Consider the following 14552-nt stretch of genomic DNA (forward strand, 5'->3'; position numbering starts at 1 on the left):
GTATCCCATCTTTCTTTCTTGCCTCTAGTTGAAACAACTGTGAGGTGTGACCTTCAGGGTTTTGAGGAGTCCTGGAGGGCCCAGGCCAAAGTTCTTCTCTAAACATTGTTAGATGGGGACTGATGGAATCTAAGAGAAGACAGCATCTGCAGAAGCACAATTGTTCCTTTAATCAGAACAACCAAAGGAAATCAGTATTTCTGCCAGAGTAGGGACTGTGCCCAAGAGGTGGGGACTTTGTAGTTTTATAGAATGGGATGGAAGATTTCACCTGCAGATCAGCTCCCCTGCTGTCTCAAAGTGGTGATGTCAGCAGGGGGTCATTTGTTGATCACCTTACCAGAAGCTTCCACAGCTGTTCTACTGGAGGCCAACTTTCCTGTCCTGAGCTTCTCAGTCCACCTGAGGCGTCAAGGATCTTGCCTAATATGACCCTTTGTTTTTCCTCTGCTACAGTTTGAATCTGAACCATTTCCTACAGTCCCTTCCATGCTTTTAATGGTTGGCCCCCTGCTAGTGGTTTTATTTTAGAAGGTTCCAGAAACATTGAGAAGCAGGATTTAGCTGAAAGAAGTGGGTCACTGAGGGTATACTATCTCAACCTTCTTTCTATGCTGCCTATGCTGTCTTCTACCTCCCAGTGCATACATGACATGATCAGCCTCTTCCACACACTCCTTCCATCACGAACTAAGCTGGTCTGCTATTCCCTCCCTACATTATTCTTGCCACCACAGGGCAAGGGCACCTAGTACCACCTTCTCTCCTGTTCTCTCCTCATTGCTCTTCCCTTCCCTTTCCTTTTGTTTTCACCTCTCCTTTATTCTCTTCTCCTCTTCCATCTCTGATTTTTCTTCTTCTGAGATTGGGTCTCACTATTTGAGACAGATATCAAACTTTCATTACTGCCCATTTTAGCCTCCAAAGTTCCAGTATTATAGGAATATATCATCAAATTGTCTCCTTTCTTTATTGTTCTCCATCACTTCACTACCAAGTTTGTTTCCTGGAAATACATCTTAATGAATCCTCACCTCAGGTCAGTCTTGACTCATAAGGACCACGGGGATTCATAGAAGAACACTTTCTTTATTTGGAAATTTATCCTAGATATTTATCCTGTTGTACGTGGATGTTTCTTTCCTGCCCACCAGTTTCCAAATAACTGACAGAAAGACTTAATTAATTAAAAATGTTCAGCCAAGAGCTCAGACTTATTACTAGCTAACTCTTACATTCTAAATTAAGCCATATTTCTTATCTATGCTTTGCTACGTGGCTGGGTACCTTTTCTCAGAACTGCACACTCATCCTGCTTCTGTCTGTGTCCCCTCGATACTCCTCTGACTCCATCTTTTTTCCCACCATTCTCTGTTTGGTGCTTCCTCAACCTTACACTGTCCAGCTACTGGCACATCAGCTTCTTTATTAAACCAATCACAGTGACATTCACACAGTGTAAAGGAATACTCCAGGAGATCAGAAGTACTAAGATTGTCTTCAAAGTGACATTCAATCTTTGTAAAGTCTTAGGAAAGTTCAGATTTCCTGGTCAGTCATTATGCTATGTTACTTTTTCAAATGAAAGAATTAATCTTATGAAACTAAATACTCGGAAGTCTGTTTTGCAGCCTGAATCTTTTTAGTTTTCTTTCTGTATGTCTATCTGTTTCTCTCTCCATCCCTCCCCCATCTTTCTCCCATCCTTCTGTCTGTCTCTCTCCCTCACTCTCATTTTTGGGGGAACTGGGTCTTGTTCATACCAGGAAAGCCATCTCTATTTGAGATACATCTCCAATTCTTATGCTGATTCTTGATCATCGTCCCTCACTGCGTTTATGTTAGTCATTTATTTCTGAATTTATTTTTTGTCAGGTACCAGCCTAGACAAAAATACCTCTTGCCAGGGTAGAGTCTTGGGGATTTAGAAATATAGTAAAGAATATGAAGACGTGAATGAAAATAGTAAACTAAGAAATATATAGGATAGTATTGGGAGAGAATTCCAGTGAGTACTGAAATTCACCCACATTTAATTTCCAATTGCTTAAAATACCCCTAACCCCAAAAGGTAGGAGTAAGACAAAAAAACTGCAAGGAAATGAACAGACCAGTTGAAGGTCGTGGGCTACAACCATAATTAAACATTCTGTTTCTAGAATAAAACAAGTCTCTCTCTCTCTCTCTCTCTCTCTCTCTCTCTCTCTCTCTCTCTCTCTCTCACACACACACACACACACACACACACACATACATCCTAGACCAAAACATTCTGTAGGCAAACCACTCCTTGGGTGGAATTCAAAGTTATCTCCAAAAAGGAACTTGACCCTTAATTGGATCCTTAGACTTTTATTTGAGGTAGGAACAGATCTACTTATCTATTCCTGGAATACAAGGTCTGGCTATTAGCCACACCTGTTGACCATAACCTTGAGAGAGCAGAACTCTCTGGTCTGCGGTTAGATGGGATCTTTGTTTGAAGTAGAAGCATAAGAACCTTGAAGGAACTAGAGGTAAGTTCCAACTCTCTGACATTTGGTCAACATAGAAATAGGCTCATATTTTTGGACCTCCACAATTCTTTCCCTCAAGTAAGCTATTAAATTTTTTTTTTAACTGTAAAATATACATTTTTCTTGCAGTACTGGCAATCAGAGTCCACATATTAGGAAAGTGTCCTATACCTAAGCGACACTTCTACCCTGTGCACAATTTGGTTGCGGGGCGCCATCCTGTCCCGCAGGAATGAACCCCACCAAAAACGAGAATTCCTTCTCTGGTCACATCTTTATTTGGAGCATTCCCTTGAGGAAAATTGGGGGAAGGGAAGATAGAGCAGGGACGAGAGAAAGCTTAGAGAGAGGAAGTAGGGTCCCGAGGCATCTGCTTTTAAACGGTGGAGCAGCTTGAACGCTGTCCTGATTGGTTAATGCCATTCTGCTGGTCTGAGCATGTGCAGGCAAGGGTGCAGGCAGGGTTGCTCAGCCCCACGTGGCTACCTCCAAACTGCAGGACCACCTGTGCCTCCAGGTGGCTCCCAACATCTCCCCCTAATTATTGTCTTTAAGAGCAATAAGGCAAAACTATTTTCCAATCTGGTCCCCACCTAGACGCAGCATGCCAAGGATATCTCTGCTCCCACCCATTCCTAAGGAAGGAAAAGGCAAAGTAGAGTCAGTCAGAAAATTGTTAAGAGATGAGAGGTTGCACAGGGTGTTGCTCAAGTCGATGGTGTGAAACAGCTGCTCTTGGCACCGCCCAGAAGGTCATCTCTGCTGTCTCCGCACGAATCTTCCACAGCAGGACACTCAGCATCCACTGGGTCGTCTTCTTTATCTCTCTGGTCGGTCTCGCTGGCATCCAGATGTATGTCAGCATTCCTAGAAAAACATAAACAAAACTCTCCTCCCAAATTAACATTTAAGAGTATTAAAAACTCTCAGTGTAAAAATTCAGCACAATCAGTACTGGAAGTAGGCTGGTTTTGAACTTAGAGACTTGCATGTCTCCGTTTCAAAGAGCAAATCTTGTTTGCCTGTACCAGCAAAATTTTGAATTAAAAATTAAGTGTATAGAATGCAAGAGAAATCCTTTCTCTGGGGGAAGCTGTCACTGGTAGTGTAGTCCCCCTCTATTGTTTAAAAACCAAAGCAGTTGTCATTGGGAATTGAACTCATAACCTTTGGAAGAGCAGGCAATGCCCTTAACCGCTGAGCCATCTCTCCAGCTCCCCTATTTAGATGGAAAAACCTCTAGGTAGCATTGTTTATCTCACCAGGTGCCTCAGGCAAAAGGTCCGCCTTTCTTTGTTACCTAGGATACGTTAACCAGGTAAACATGCCTTTATTATGATAATCACGACCAGTTCTTTAAGGGAGAATGGGCGTAGCATCGATCTGGCTACTTCCTGCTGACGAAGGGACGTTGTTTAGGGGATAAATGTTTTTATCTGACTAAATTTTTGGCGACAAATGTTTTTATCTGACTGAATTCTTGGCGACCTTGACTGAGGGCGGCGGCAGCAGCGGACAGCGGCGGCTGCCACAGCTCCGCCTCTGAAGCCCATAATGGCGCGCTCCGCATGGCCCAAAGGCATGGCTCCGCCCCGGGCCGTGCGCGGGCTCGCCGTTTCACCTCAGGCAATGAACTCGCACCGCCGGCTGTGAGTCTTTTCCAAGCTCCGGCGAGGGGGGCATCCGCCCACCCGTGGAGGGGCTTCTCCTGCCCGGTCCGCCCGCGCGCAGAGCCCCGTTCTCTGGGAACTCACCTCCCCGCTCGCCCATGTTGCTATGGAAACACAGTTTTTCCGCAGAGCCGATTCAGCTCCTCTCTGCTTTCTATGGCGCCGCTGCTCACCACGCAGCTTCCGCCTCAGTCAGGCGAGTCCGCTCAGGTGCTGAAAAAGTCCTCCAAAAACCATAGCCCCGCCAGAAGGCCTCTGATGTCACACGGACTTTAGCCCGCCCGCGACCTGGCTATTCGCAGGCCTCTGCGGACTCCAGCAAATTTCCCGCCAGCAACTGGTTAGCATGGCCACGCCTCCCGAACGAGCTAGCACTGGAGAGTGCAATTTTGCGTCTCCCTCCTGAGTAGCTGGGATTACAGGTGTGCACCACCGTGCCTGGCCCACTTCCGTGTTTCTAATCAGGCATTACCGCTCAAAGGCGGGCCGGCTGCCGCCAGCACTCTCAGCACGATCAAGCAGCTTGTCTTTCTCAGTCAAAAATTAAAGTTTTTTGTACGTGAGAGCCAGAGACTGAGCTCTCTTAACAAAATTAGGCGAAAATCACCTCCAAAAGCTCTGTGGCTCTTTAAGAATAGGGAAGGCAGTGATCAAACTCGCCTCCCTACGAGACTGTTGCCTCCAGTCTCTAACAGCGAGTACGCAGGTGGACGGAGAGGGAGCGGAAGCCGCGGTCTCCCGTACCCCATCGTCCTCAAAGTCCCGCCTTAGTTACCTCGCCTTTTTTGCTGCTGTTTACATTCCTCCTGCACTGAACTTAAGGGATTTTTCTTCCCCGTTGCTTTCTGTACCTTCTTTCAGATACCTTAACTTTGATTTTTTTTTTTTTTTTTTGTATTTTCTTTTCTATTTTAGGCCTATCCTTTGAAATTCCTTTTTACATTTCTTTTCCTCCCCTTTCTGGGGATTTCAACCGACGTCACTCACCGCTCCATGTTCTCAGAGTTCTGAAATTCAAGGCTCTCTGTGTCCTGGTGTCTGATTTCGGCTTTTTCTCCCGGGCTTTCTCAGGGTCCCCCGGCGTAGTTGTCAGGGTCCCTCAGCGTCCCGGAGTTTCGAGCACCAGTTGCGGGGCGCCATCCTGTCCCGCAGGAATGAACCCCACCAAAAACGAGAATTCCTTCTCTGGTCACATCTTTATTTGGAGCATTCCCTTGAGGAAAATTGGGGGAAGGGAAGATAGAGCAGGGACGAGAGAAAGCTTAGAGAGAGGAAGTAGGGTCCCGAGGCATCTGCTTTTAAACGGTGGAGCAGCTTGAACGCTGTCCTGATTGGTTAATGCCATTCTGCTGGTCTGAGCATGTGCAGGCAAGGGTGCAGGCAGGGTTGCTCAGCCCCACGTGGCTACCTCCAAACTGCAGGACCACCTGTGCCTCCAGGTGGCTCCCAACATTTGGTTATTATATGAAGTTTAAGATTTCTTTGTTTTGTAATTTTATTGTGCATTTTAATCAACAGATAGTTGCACAAATTTCTCAGGTGCTGTGTAATTTTTTTTAGTATTTATATACTTTATATATAATCAAGTCAAGGCATTCAATAAATCTCTCAATATTAGTATTGCTGACCATTTTCTCATGTGCCTGCTGTCTATTAGTATGTCTTTTTTGAGAACTGTCAATTCATTCACACATCTGAAAATTGAATTATTTTTAGTTTTTCTTTCTATAGTTTAGTTTTAAAAGATTTATTTTACATATTAATTTATCTGTTTTTATAATTTATTTATTTTTATGTGTATTGGTATTTTGTCTGCATGTAAGCTTGTGTGAGGGTGTCAAGTGCCCTGGAACAGGAGTTAGAGGCACTTGTGAGCTGCCATGTGGGTACTGAGAATCGAACCTAGATCCAGTGCTCTTAACCACTGAGCCATCTCTCCATCCCTGATTTGTTTTGTTTTTACTTCTGTGTGTGTGCTTGTACATGTGCCTGTGTGTGTATGTAATGATAAGTCTGTGAAATACATGTCATGGTGCACATGTGGAGCTCCGAGAACAGCTTTATGGAATTGAATCTATCCTTCTCCTTTACAAGGATTCTGGACATCCAACTCAGGTCATTATGTTTGTGCAGCAACCACTTTTAACAAAGGATCCATCTGACTGTCCAGTCCCCTCCCCCCTTTTTTGAGACATATAGCCCAGGCTGACCTCAAACTCACCCTGTAGCCTAGAACCTTAACATCAACATAAACTTTTAATCCCCTGCCTCTACCTACCAAGTGCAGGAATTATAGGTGTGCACAGACACACCCAGTTTATGTGGTTTTGGAAATTGAACCTAGGGCTTTGTTCATGTTAGATCATCATAATCACCTTACCAATTGAAATATATCCCGAGACAAAAACAAACATTGGCAATAAGGCACTTCCAAAATATAAAAAGACAACACATAGAATGTAAAACATTTGAATATTACATATCTGATAACAGACTTGAAAGTCAGAAGTAGAAGCATTCTTGTATCTCAAGAGCAAAAATGCAAGCCAATTAAAATGGATAAAGATCTCAATGGATATTTCTCTAAGAAGATATAGAAATGACCCAAAGGCACATGATAAATTCATTAAGTAAATGCAAATCAAAACTACAAGATGGTACTGTTACATAGCCGCAAGACATGGTTATAATCAAAAACAAAGGTCTCCACATCATGAGTCATGCCTGTAATCACAATACTCAGGAGCCTGTGTCAAGAAGAATACCTCGACTTTGAAAACAGCCTGGACTACATAACAAGACCCTGTCTCATTAAAAAAAGAAAGGGCAATAACAAGAATTGGAAAAGTTATGGAAACTTTTAAAGTCCTGCTAGAAGGAATATAAAGTAGTGGAAACACTATGGGAAACAATCTGATCATTCCTAAAAAGCTAGAGATTCCATTAATACAATAATTCCACTTCAAGATATATATCTGAATAAGAAGGAAGAGATGTGTGCATGGTCATTAATAGCAGCATCAATCCAAAAGAGTGAAAAATTACAAATTCTGAACTATCCATTAATAAATAAAAAAATATGCAACACAATAGAACATGACTTAGCAATTAAAGGGAAGAAAGTATAACACAGGAGAGCTTTGATGATAATATGTTCAGGAAATAAGCAGATTGGGAAAACTCTAAATCCTCTTATGGCCCTACATTTGTAAAATGCCAAGGACAAACAAAGTTATAGAAAGAGAAGTTGGGTTCTCAGTATATACAATTGGCAGGTAAGGGAGTTAGGAAAAATAGAGAATGAAAATGAGGGAATGATGGGTGATGGATCTCTTAGTAAAGTGCTTATTATGCGAGTGCGCAGATCTAAGCTCCATACTGAGTGCCCATGTTAAAAACAAACAAATAAAATCCAAAATAAAACAACTTTGTGTAATGACGCTGCTTTTGTAACACAGTGCTGTGGGTAGGCAGGGAAAGTTGGCTCTCTGGAACTTTCTTGAATTGATGAGCTTAAGGGTGAGAGACCCTGCCTCAAAATAAAAGGTGACAGAGACCAGCAAGAAGGTTTGGTAGAAAAAGGAACTTGCCAAGACTTATGACCTGAATATGCTCCTTGGAGTCCACAGGTGGGAGGAGAAAACAGACTCCCACAACTTGTACGCTGTATTTCATTCATATACATATGGTGGTGTGCTAATAGGGACAATATTAAACACAAAAATTAATTAAATGAATGTTTAAAAAATTAAAGATGTGAGGGGGTCCCCACAGGTGTCATGGTAGGCAGGTAAATGATCCAAGAAAAGGTAAGAATGAAAACTCAGTTCAGCCGAGCTTACTCTGCCAAGCTGGATTAAACTTCTAAAGAGTCTGATGCCCGGCAGTTTATTTCCAGCGTATTTAAACACAATAGCAGTTGGGAAAATACCCAGGCAACAATCACGTTCATTCTGTAAGCTTCCAGTTTGTACTATTAGCAGGGTCCTTTGCCTTATACAAGCTTTTCAGTCTCATGAGGTACCCTTTATTAATTGTTGATTTCAGTGCCTATACTATTAGTGTCCTTTCTGTCCAGGAAGTTGTCTCCTGTGGCAATACATCCAAGGTTATTTCCCACTTTCTCTTCCATCGGGTTGAGTGTAACTGGTTTATATGTTGAGGTCTTTGATCCACTTGAACTTGAGTTTTGTGCAGGGTGATAAATATGGATCTGTTTTCATATTTCTACACATAGACATCCAGTAAGATCAGCACCATTGAAATTGCTCTTTTTTTCCCCTTGTGCATTTCTGACTTCTTTATCAAAAATCAGGTTTCCATATATGTGTGAATTTGTATCTGGGTCTTTGAGTTGATTCCATTGATCAACATGTCTCTTTTCATGCAAACATCATGCGGTTCTTTTATTCCTATAGCCCTATAGCCCTGTAGTACAGCTTGAAATAAGGGCTGTCTGTATGCAGAAGAATGAAAATAGATCCATATTTATCACCTCAACATAAAACCAGTCAAAGGACACTGTAAATAGGACAAAATAAAAGCTTACAAAATGCAAAAGTATTTTTCTTAACACCACATTTGATGGGGAGTTAATATCCAAAATACATTTAAAAAAACAAACTCAAGAAACTAGACACAACAAACCACTCTGCTCACATACCCCATTTAAGTGCACTGTAGCAAGAACTCTCGAAAGATCCAGAGCTGCCAGCATGAACTATGAAGTTTTTGCTGCCAATGCTGAGTCAGGAAGCCTTCTCTTAAAAGAGTTGCTCCTCTGCTCACCATCAGCAAACAGATCCTATCTGAAAATATATGGCTACCAAGAAGCTCCAATTGATTCCCATTTTTGTGGTTCTAGCAGCCTTTTCTAAGCTTTCTTAGGCTTTATGTGAATGTAAGTTGCTGAATATTGGGTTCCATTATGTAAAAGGAGATGCTTTTGTTTTCTGGCCACCTAGACCCAAAAATAATGACAAAAAATATATTAATTATAACACAGTTTGACCAACAGCTCAGACATATTCCTAGCTAGCTACTACATCTTAAGTTAACCCATTCTGTTATTTTATATTTTACCATGAGGTTCATGATTTGTTACCTCGCATCTTGCTTCTTGGGTGGCTACATGGCATCTGCCTGACTCTGCCTTCTTTCTCCCTGCATTCAGTTTAGTTTTCCTGTTTAGTTATATTCTGACCTGCCATAGGCCAAAGCAACTTCTTTATTAACCAATGGTAATAAAGCATATTCAGAGCATAAAAAGGGCAATCACACATCTTTGAAGAACCTCACTATGCTCCTGTCTTGGGGGGTTGTGAGTCTAGTAGAATAGGGGACATTGCTGAATGAGTTATTCCCATGACAATGTGTTGAGCACTACAGTGGAAAAAGAGGTGTCAGAGCCCTGCAGGACATCCTTGAGTGCCAGGAGCATGGGTTACTCATGAGTCCATGCTCTGCAAGGCAGAGTGTCACAGTACTGTCTGTAGCAGTTGACTCTGGGACTTTTGTGTCCTGGGAAAACAGAGGGCCACCTCCAGTACTTAACTTTAGGTCTTGCTTGCTAAATACTCTCAAGTTTAGGCTGGAAACTAAGTAGAAAAATCACCTGGGGGACCATCCTTGCTCTGGTGTGGGTAGCATAGTTTCTCCATCTTATCCTGGAGCTGTGTATGCATCAGCCTCAGTTGTCTGCATCTCTGTGGCTGGTCCTCAGAGGCTCTGTAATTTGTGCAAATGAAGTAGAGACTGGAATTGTCTGTCAACTTTTAATGAGTCCCCAGGTGCCACTAAAAATCCCCCTGCTGTGAGTTCTAGAAAAGCTTGGATGGAATTGGTTTCCTGGGGACTGTCATGGAAAGGAAGTTTGGGTATCTGTAAGAAGATGTCCCATCTGACTATTTAAAGCCAGAGAAAATAATTGAACTTTGTTCTAATGTGTCTTCTAGGACAGAAGCCAAGGGGCTTTGCCTGATGGGCATGGAAAGTTTCTAAGCAGGGTTAGATATGGCAGGTTCTTACAGAGCACTGTAACTGCTGGCACATGAATGCCAGGGCATCACCTCAGCTGGAGTCTCCTGGGGCTTTTGTGTTAAAACTGTGACTCAGCTGATAAGTATTTCTGTTCATGCTTTTCTTTTATTGTGTGGTGTTAGGGATGGAACTCAGGACACAGCATTTTGGCAAACACTTTAGTATCAAGACACACCCTGAGTTATATTTAGCTACCTAAACATGGATCAATTGTCATGGACTGACCTCGACAAACATATCTCTTGCCAGGGTAGGGGTGTGAGGTTTTAGGAATATTAGTAAAGAATATGAAGACATGTGTGAAAATAATAAGACAGAAACCATACAAAGTACTGGGAGGGGGTTCCAGTGAATCCTGAAATCATGTGTGTTTATTTTTCCATAGTTTTTATACCCAATATAAACAGGGAGTGGGAAGAATGAAACAAAAGACTTTATTAACATGATACAAAGGACAACTCAGTCAATTGCTTTAACACTTTGAGACATCAAATCACTACCATTCTATTCTTTAAGCCGTGAAACTGCTTTAGACAATGTATCCTGAAGGCAACCACTCCCCAGGTGACCTCATCATTACAAAAGAAAGAGCAGAAGTGCACTCTCATATCCTGACCACCTGTCAGGATGACATGGACCTAGCTGTAAGAGCTATCTTATTGTCAAAAGGCTCAACTAATTACATCCTGAGTTGGCACATGCAGCTATACTTGTCAACCACTTAGAGCAACCTCCAACTCTCTGACCATCAGACAAGGTGGAAATAGTCTCACATTTTTGGGCCTCCACAATTAGCAGCCAGGCATTACTACAATAATCAGATTAGTGATCAAGAACAACTATGAACCCTATACTACATTTTGCAGTGCAGCATGCAAGAACAGAGAGGAGTGGCTGGGGAAGTCATTTTCTCCAATAGTGTAGTCAATGATTAATTACCCATGCTCATGGATATAAATGACTTCATATCCATGTTCACTAAAGCAATCCTAATAAGGCTCAATGAATCATTAAAGGAAAACAATACCAAAAACCAGACATGGCATTGTCACTGCGTGGGTCCCAAGTGAGGATCTGCCTTCTGTTCTTTGAGGTACTAAAGGTGTTCTAGGAAAAAAATATATCATACACTCTGCTGAAATGTCTATATCTTAGAAATGTCTTATGCTTTCTGCCCTCTCCAGCTGCTGTGAATAGTAAGGGAAATGTGAGCAGAAGAAGATCGAAAGAAAGGCAATACCAAGTACCTCAGGAGAGCTGCAGTACTGAAGTAAGGTTATTAATCTGTTTCATGACAAGACAGTGTGTAGTAAGAGGACAAACTTTCCCCAAATGCAATACCTACACTACAGTTCTTCAGTTAAGGACACAAGCATTCGGAAGACCAATAAATCAGCCTGCCTTCATCTTATGGTAAAGACAAACTAGGTTCATTTCTGTTTATGATTAAATTTCTGTTTCTCTAAGATTGGGCTATGCTCCATCTGTAACCTTAACTATAGATGGTCCTGTTCTGCCTACTCCAGGAAATAGCAGTCATGCCTTTGTTTCAAAAGCTTATTATGACCCACCTGTTGTTATGACTATCTTATGATCATCTTGCAATCATGTGTTTGTTTCAGAAGGTCATTATTACTAACTAGTTACGCTATTGCAACTCTGTCTATTTGCCTGCCAAATTCCCCATTTCGAAACCCCCTATCCCTGAGCTATAAAAACACTGTCTTGCCCATGTCCAGTACTGACTTTTTGAACCCTGTCTTAGGGGGAGGCAGCTTATGTGCATGAGTAAAAAATGATTGCTCCAATTAATTGCTTGCTTGGATTAATTTGGTCATGATGATTTGATCTTTCTCTTGCATCTTTGGAATTAGCAAGACAACATAACAACAGCTAAGGGAGAAACCTGTGGGAGAAGAAACTGACACCAAAGTTTAATTGTTGGGCAGTAGATGAGATGAACAAGTGAGAAGGACTTAGGATGTAGAAGGTAAGGATATGAGATGAGTGGTACTCAAAATATTAGCATTGGATGGTACCATCATGAAGAATTTAAGATTACATGGGATGGGGAGATGATAGATTCAGGTAGGAAATATAAGGGGTCAAATGTAGGACTGTGATGTAAGGTAGTCTCTTAGGGAAACTAGGACAACTGAATATCAAGGGAAAGGAGCATTGACCACTGGAAGAGTTGAGTACGTTAGTTGAAAACTCAGGGCTAATACCCACAAGAAACTGGTGTGGGACAATTGTTTGTATTCTGTCAATTATATTTTAAATAAACGCTGATTGGTCAGTAGCCAGGCAGGAAGTATAGGTGGAAAAACAAGACAGGAAGTAGAGACAGGGCAATGAGAACATGAGTATTCTGGGAAGCAGGAAGCTCGCACTGCAGTCCTGTCCAGACACTGAAGAAGCAGGATGTAACCTGCTCTGCTGGAAAAGGTACTGAGCCATGTGGCTAACATAAATAAGAATAATGGATTAATATATGTTACAAGAGTTAATAATAAGCCTGAGCTAATGGGTCAAGCAGTGTTTTAATGTATACAGTTTCTGTGTGATTATTTTGGGGCTACGCTAGCCCAGTGACCAGGGCAACAATCAGCCCCTCATGTTACAAGAACCACTGTTAAGGTCAATGTGGTCGGTCAGTTCACAAGCATCTAAGACCTTGAGGCCTTAGTAAAGTGAAGATAATAATAATTGCTCACTTGATTCATTGGAGGGACAAGAGCATAGAGTGGTACTTAGCCATGTATAGGGTAGATGGATGAGGATTGTTATTATAGATGCATGGCTTAGTCAATTCCTAGTACAGATTTTTCTGTACTAGGGTTCCACTGACACACATGAAAACCTGTTTGATGTCTTGACGGGGTTGAGGCATATATGTGCATCACATGCATGTAGTGCCTTCAGAGTCCAGAAGAAAGATCTGGAATTATAGAAACTTATGAGCTGCCATGTGAGTCCTGGAAACCAAACTTGGTGCTCTGCAATAGCAGTTTGTTGGGGGTACAAAAGTCCTTATGCCCACAGCCCACAAGGAAACAAGGAAGGCCAAATATACAGGGACTGCTCCTCAGTGGAGGATATAAAATACCTATTATCCCACACAGAATGCTGAAAGTGGATTCTATTAATGACCTGGTGACCTTCTGTTATAGAGTCAGACTTCACCCATATTCTCCAGAGGCCATTTCCTAGGCCATTATCTTTAGCTCCCAGTTAAATCCATCCTCAGGGGAGATGTCACATCTTTTTTATGACTTGCTGATCTTTATCTTACCAGTCAGAGACAACACAAGATTCTAGACCTTTTAACTACAGAACGCACCCTATACTTTGTAAAGGAGTTTCTATGTAGTCACACCTTAAGCTTTATTGTGTACCTGGAATGAGAATGATTGTTGCCTGAATATTTTTCCCCAAATTTATTGTGTTTTAAATATGGTGATAATTTAAACCTGAATCTGACTCCTCAAGTATGATCTAGGTGGAAAAAATCAATTTGAACAGAGTTATCATTCTCATCTCTTCATGGGTTGGGTTTGCTTCCCTGCCTAGACACCTGCAGGAACTCCCTCAGCAGTCAGTTTAACCATTGAATTTATTGTAGCTGATCATAATCCCAGTTATCCACCAATATGTAATCACCTGCAAGACTTGAACTCTGTGACTTGAAGGACTTGAGACCCCAATAGCCATGGAGGCGGCAGGGCAGGTACAATCAAAATACGCAAGAATGTTTCCTATGGTATGTACTACTGTTGTAGAGCAATTTCCTTCAAATCAAAACATTAGAGTCTAGAGAAAGGCTTAAGACTTAAGAAGAAAACAAAACTTACAAGGTTCAAAAAGTAAACACCTTATAAATCTCAGGAAATCCCTGAAACTTACAAGATTCACAATGCATTATAAGCAAGGAGTGCCAGAGAGAGAGTGAGAGAGAGACTTGAGACTTTTATAAGTCATTCAGGAAGAACCAAGGATACGATTTTCATGTGTTGTCATAGATGGGTTTTTCTATTTTTAGCTGCCTTTGAGACATCTATGCTTCCATAAGTAACCTTTGTGAACACCTTGTAAGTAGTGTCAACAAACTCACTAGTTCACTATACCAGGCTTGAACAGATTCTTGGGTGTCTTTGGTGCCCTACCTGGGATGAATCTCCCCCAGAAAAGTATCAAAACAAGCAACAAGAACCCATTCTCCCAACCACTTTGTCCTCAACGAAGCATAGCCATTAGGGCTAGCCCAATACAGTATGCTATAGTTTAAAGTTACAGCTGTTTGGAAGACTAGAACAAAGGACCCTTT

At 41.9% G+C, this 14552-nt stretch overlaps 1 pseudogene; it reads right to left on the reverse strand.

Moving 5' to 3' along the window:
- Positions 1-4130: 4130 nt before the first annotated feature.
- On the reverse strand, positions 4131-4319 carry LOC148121806 (Nuclear RNase P; annotated as a pseudogene).
- Between the last annotated feature and the right edge of the window lie 10233 nt (positions 4320-14552).

This window comes from Myodes glareolus, chromosome 6, assembly GCF_982192425.1.
Source record: "Myodes glareolus chromosome 6, mMyoGla1.1, whole genome shotgun sequence".
Lineage (NCBI taxonomy): Eukaryota > Metazoa > Chordata > Mammalia > Rodentia > Cricetidae > Myodes > Myodes glareolus.